The 6,000-nt window shown below is 44.3% G+C and overlaps 1 protein-coding gene across 3 annotated transcripts in view; it reads left to right on the top strand.

Moving 5' to 3' along the window:
* The first annotated feature begins 131 nt into the window (after window positions 1-131).
* LOC139229127 (uncharacterized protein C2orf81 homolog) overlaps window positions 132-6,000 on the top strand; it is a 48,848-nt gene continuing 42,979 nt past the window's right edge. For all 3 annotated transcript variants that reach the window (XM_070860797.1, XM_070860802.1, XM_070860792.1), the window contains exon 1: window positions 132-218. The gene's annotated coding sequence lies outside the window, so the exon portion shown is untranslated. The remainder of the gene's footprint in view (window positions 219-6,000) is intronic.

Here is a 6,000-nt window from a genome sequence, read left to right as displayed (position 1 = left end):
CCCCCTCCCCTCCTCCCCCCCCCTCCCCCGTTCAGCTCCCCCCCCCCCCCCCCCCTCCCCACGTTCAGCTCCCCCCCCTCCCCCTCCTCCACCCCCTCCCCCCTCTCTCCCCCCTCGCTGTCAGAAACAGAGAGACACTGACAGATACAAAGAGAGACACACTGTGTGGGGGGGGGGGCTCCCAGCAGGCTGTTGGGGGGCTCCCGGTGCTACAGTTGGTGAGGAGAAACTTAATTTTTTTATTTATTGATTTTTTTTTAATTAATGTTTTTAGATTGATTTATTGGTTGATTTATTGATTTATTGCTCATTTGTTATTGATGATGGCTCTTTATTTGTAAAAGTGAAGTGTTTAATGTTTGTGACCCCCCTTCCCCCCCCTCCCCAATCTCTCGTTCCCTATGCATGATTTATAAGTGTAGGCAAGGTTTTTCTGAGCGTACAAAAATCTATACTTACTCCATTGTAAGTTAGTTAAAAGCTCTTCTAAAATGAAACTGACTAGAACTGGAGCAAATTAAATGCCGAGAATTGCAATTTCTAAGATGCTTCATTCTAAACTAGTTGCTCCAAAAAAAATAGGAACAGCTCAGGCCGAAAGCTGAGCCACTGAATGTCCATGTTTTACACAAAGGAAAATGGGGGCGTACTTCCCCAGCCCACAGCCTCGAGAGAAGCACACAGGCTTTTTAAAAAGGCATTACAACTTCCTTTCTCCGTTCTTTATCTCATTCCTAGACTAAATTTATTGTCTTACAACCCAATGTAATCAATGATTCCGTGTTTTCTTTTGACAAGTAAATGACCGTGTCGAAAAAATTTTTTCAACCAACGGGACCATACATTTTTTATCTTTTGCTCAACAAACCTATCCTTTGTGCATTTCCTAGCTCCGTAACTTATCATCCGAATAAATCCACACCTTAAAATGTAATTCAATTCTAGGTTCACACTTTCTTAAAACTTCCCACATACAGGACAACACTACAAAGGGTTAAAAAAAATCTTTCACTCTGTCTGAAAAAGTGGGTGGAGCTAAAACAAACAGACAGCTCCACCATTTTTTAAACAGGCTTTCAGACACATGAAAAATTCATTAAGTCCCACCTCAAATATTCCGCAGTCAAAAATCACACAAGCACTCTCATTCAAAGACAGACATTCACAAAAGTCTCTCTTCATTCAACAAAGCTTATTGTTTGGTCGGCTCTATTTTTGGATCCATACTTCACTTAAGATAGTCACTATCAGGTTTTTAATGGTCGTCTGAAAAATATCTACTAATCTAGTATATCTTTACACACCATACTCAATTTGGTACATCTACCCTTATCTTGGTTTCACTGTATTCTCAGATACTGACCGTCTTCCCACTTATATCACCTAACCCCGGTATCTACGGTCTCTCCAACTTTATATTGATTTTAAAATGTATTCTAGATACCAACTGTCCCTCTAATCAGTTTCCCCGACCCCTCGAGCCTGCAGTCCCATCGATACCCTTATCGATTTATCTCTATTCTAGATACTGATAGTGCCTCTACCCGGTTCCTCTTCAACTCACAGGCCACAACATCGATGCCTTCTGATAGTGTCAATCATGACTTCCCAATTCCCCCAAGTCTTTTACACCATAACAGACAGATTCTGGTACCCCAGGCAACAGACACGCCTCGTAACGTCTCACATCGGATTATGAGTGGTAGTTAAATATACTCACTTATGATGGATTCGCATACACTCGTCTGTAGGCTGCCCGTTGTATCCTGCCAACTACGCCAAATGTTGTGGAGTATTAAAAATATAACACTCGACACGAGAAAGGTCTTTTATAGAGAAAAGAGTTGTTTATTAAAACCTGATTAATCAAGGGCCTCATCAGTACCGTTACTGAGTGCTCTCAACGGCGATCTCATGGGACAAGCTACGCAGTTACATTCTTATACAGTTGAGATACGGTCAAAATGGTGGAACTACGTGAGAAAGTGTTCCATTGGTTATTTACTGCCAGTCCCCACCCGCCTGCTACTAATACATTGGTGAATACAGGTTATAGGCAATATCAGTGGTTACAGTCGTTTCTAATGATTCTATTAGAAACAGAGAAAATAGGTGCAGGAATAGACCATTCGGCCCTTTGAGCCTGCACCACCATTCAATAAGATCATGGCTGATCATTCCCTCAGTACCCCTTTCCTGCTTTCTCTCCATACCCCTTGATCTTTTTAGCAGTCAGGGCCATATCTAATTCCCTCTTGAATATATCCAATGAACTGGCATCAACAACTCTCTGTGGCAGGGAATTCCACAGCTGAACAACTCTCTGAGTGAAGAAGTTTCTCCTCATCTCAGTCCTAAATGGCCTACCCCTTATCCTAAGACTATGTCCCCTGGTTCTTCCCGCATTTAACCTGTCCAGTCCCGTCAGAATCTTATATGTTTCTATAAGATCCCCTCTCATCCTTCTAAACTCCAGTGAATAAAGGCCCAGTTGATCCAGTCTCTCCTCATATGACAGTCCAGCCTTCCCTGGAATCAGTCTGGTGAACCTTCGCTGCACTCCCTCAATAGCAAGAACGTCCTTCCTCAGATTAGGAGACCAAAACTGAACACAATATTTCAGGTGAGGCCTCACCAAGGCCCTGCACAACTGCAGTAAGACCTCCCTGCTCCTGTATTCAAATCCCCTAGCTATTAAGGCCAACATACCATTTGCCTTCTTCACCGCCTGCTGTACCTGCATGCCCACTTTCAATGACTGATGTACCATGACCCCCAGGTCTCGCTGCAACTCCCCTTTTCCTAATCTGCCCACATTCAGATAATATTCTGCCTTCGTGTTTTTGCCCCCAAAGTGGATAACCTCACATTTATCCACATTATACTCCATCTGCCCACTCACCTCACCTGTCCAAGTCACCCTACAGCCTCTTAGCGTCCTTCTCACAGCTCACACTGCCACCCAGTTTAGTGTCATCTGCAAACATGGAGATATTACACTCAATTCCATCATCTAAATCATTAATGTATATTGTAAAGAGCTGGGGTCCCAGCACTGAGCCCTGCAGCACCCCACAAGTCACTGCCTGCCATTCTGAAAAGGACCCGTTTATCCCGACTCTCTGCTTCCTGTCTGCAACCAGTTCTCTATCCACATCAGTACATTACCCCCAATACCATGTGCTTTGATTTTCACACCAATCTCTTGTGTGGGACCTTGCCAAAAGCCTTTTGAAAGTCCAAATACACCACATCCACTGGTTCTCCCATATCCACTCTACTAGTTACATCCTCAAAAAATTCCTGAAGATTTGTCAAGCAGGATTTCCCTTTCATAAATCCATGCTGACCTGGTCCGATCCTGTCACTGCTTTCCAAATGCGCTGCTATTTCATCCTTAATGATTGATTCCAACATTTTCCCCACGACTGATATCAGGCGAACTGGTCTATAATTACCCGTTTTCTCTCTCCCACCTTTTTTAAAAAGTGGTGTTACATCAGCAACCCTCCAGTCCATAGGAACTGATCCAGAGTCGATAGACTGCTGGAAAATTATCACCAATGCATCCACTATTTCTAGGGCCACTTCCTTAAGTACTCTGGGATGCAGACTATCTGGCCCCGGGGTTTTTTCGGACTTCAATCCCGTCAATTTCCTGAACACAATTTCCCTCCTAATAAGGATATCCTTCAGTTCCTCCTTCTCACTAGACCCATTGTCCCCTAGTACATTCGGAAGGTTATTTGTGTCTTCCTTCGTGAAGACAGAACCAAAGTACATGTTCAATTGGTCTGCCATTTCTTTGTTCCCCATTATAAATTCACCTGAGTCCGACGACAAGGGACCTACGTTTGTCTTCACTAATCTTTTTCTCTTCACATATCTATAGACGCTTTTGCAGTCAGTTTTTATGTTTCCGGCAAGCTTCCTCTCGTACTATATTTTCCCCCTCTTAATTAAACCCTTTGTCCTCCTCTTCTGAATTCTAAATTTCCCCCAGTCTTCCGGTTTGCTGCTTTTTCTGGCCAATTTATATGCCTCTTCCTTGGATTTAACACTATCCCTAATTTCCCTCGTTAGTCACGGTTGAGCCACCTTCCCCGTTTTATTTTTACTCCAGACAGGGATGTACAATTGTTGAAGTTCATCCATGTGATCTTTAAATGTTTGCCATTGCCTATCCACCGTCAACCCTTTAAATATTCTTTGCCCGTCTATTCTAGCCAATTCGCGCCTCATACCATCGAAGTTAGCTTTCCTTAAGTTCAGGACCCTAGTTTCCGAATTAACTGTGTCACTCTCCATCTTAATAAAGAAGTCTACCATATTATGGTCACTCTTCCCCAAGGGGCCTCGCACAACAAGATTGCTAATTAATCCCTTCTCATTACACATCATCCAGTCTAGGATGGCCAACTCTCTGGTTGGTTCCTCGACATATTGGTCTAGAAAACCATCCCTAATACACTCCTGGAAATCCTCCTCCACTGCATTGCTACCAGTTTGGTCAGCCCAATCAATATGGAGATTAAAGTCGCCCATGATAACTGCTGTACCTTTATTGCACACATCCCTTATTTTTTGTTTGATGCTGTCCCCAACCTCACTACTACTGTTTGGTGGCCTGGACACAACTCCCACTAGCGTTTTCTTTGGTATTCCGTAGCTCCACCCATACCGATTCCACATCAACCAAGCTAATGTCCTTCCTTACTATTGCATTAATTTCTTCTTTAACCAGCAACGCCACCCCGCCTCCTTTTCCTTTCTGTCTATCCTTCGAAATGCTGAATACCCCTGGATGTTGAGTTCCCCCAGCCTTGGTCACCCTGGAGCCATGTTTCCGTGATGCCAATCACATCGTATCCGTTAACTGCTATTTGCACAGTTAATTCGTCCAGCTTATTCCAAATACCCCTCGCATTGAGGCACAGAGCCTTCAGGCTTGTCTTTTTAACACACTTTGCCCCTTTAGAATTTTGCTGTAAAGTGGCCCTTTTTGTTTTTTGCCTTGGGTTTCTCTGCCCTCCACTTTTACTATTCTCCTTTCTATCTTTTGCCTCTGTCTCCATTTTTTTCCTTTTGTCTCCCTGCATATGTTCCCATTGGTACATCACTGTTGCTACGGTAAGCGCCCCCCCCCCCCTATAGGTTATGTGTTACTTTTCCGTGAACGTATTCCCATATTGGTTCTCAGGCTGCGTCCTTGGCCAACCACCTGTCTGTAAGCATTTCAAAGAGGCCTTGTGTCTATTATCTCATGTGACTGTAACATAGTGACCTCTTCTCATTATTGCTGTGAGCTGTCTACATAAATCTTGTGGGTGTCCTTATCTCCTAAGAGAATTTGTCTGACCTTAGTATTTCAGCCTAATTCAGCTATTCTACCATGAACGCATTTTAAACCTTACTCTCAGTCTTTCTTACTTTATATTAATTACCCCGAATTACTTTACCCCTAATTTTCGCCCTTACAATCATGTCTGTCTGACTTGATTGAATTTTTCGAGGAGGCAACAAACAGGGTCAATCAGGTCAGTGCGTATGATGTAGTGTATATGGATTTTAGCAAGGCTTTTGATAAGGTCCCACTGCAGGAGGGCGACAGCTGCAAAGTCAGGTCGCTGATTGCAGTGCGGACAGACACAGCAAGAGGGGCGAAGGAGCGGCAAGGGTTTGTAGAAGGAAGTAACCGTGGCCCAGGAGAAACATGAATTCGGGGCCCAGAAGAGGGGAGGGCCCAGGGGCAGCACGGACCAGCCCACACTGCGATATGTGTGCGCACTGGGTCCGTGCAGCAGAGCAGGTCTCCAGTCGTCTTGGTTAACCCTTGCCACTGGACCAAGACCGAGCTCTGTCAAGCCCGTGTGTTGGCTGGTGTGCAACGGTCACCCCACGTTAAACAATCCACACACCGGCATCTTCCACCCTTCAAGATTTAGTTCAGACCTGGAATTTTAGGCCCTTCATTGAAACACCTGTGAACTTTTTGACGTG

The sequence above is a fragment of the Pristiophorus japonicus genome, chromosome 2 (assembly GCF_044704955.1).
Source record: "Pristiophorus japonicus isolate sPriJap1 chromosome 2, sPriJap1.hap1, whole genome shotgun sequence".
NCBI lineage: Eukaryota > Metazoa > Chordata > Chondrichthyes > Pristiophoridae > Pristiophorus > Pristiophorus japonicus.
This window is presented reverse-complemented; position numbering and strand designations above follow the sequence as displayed.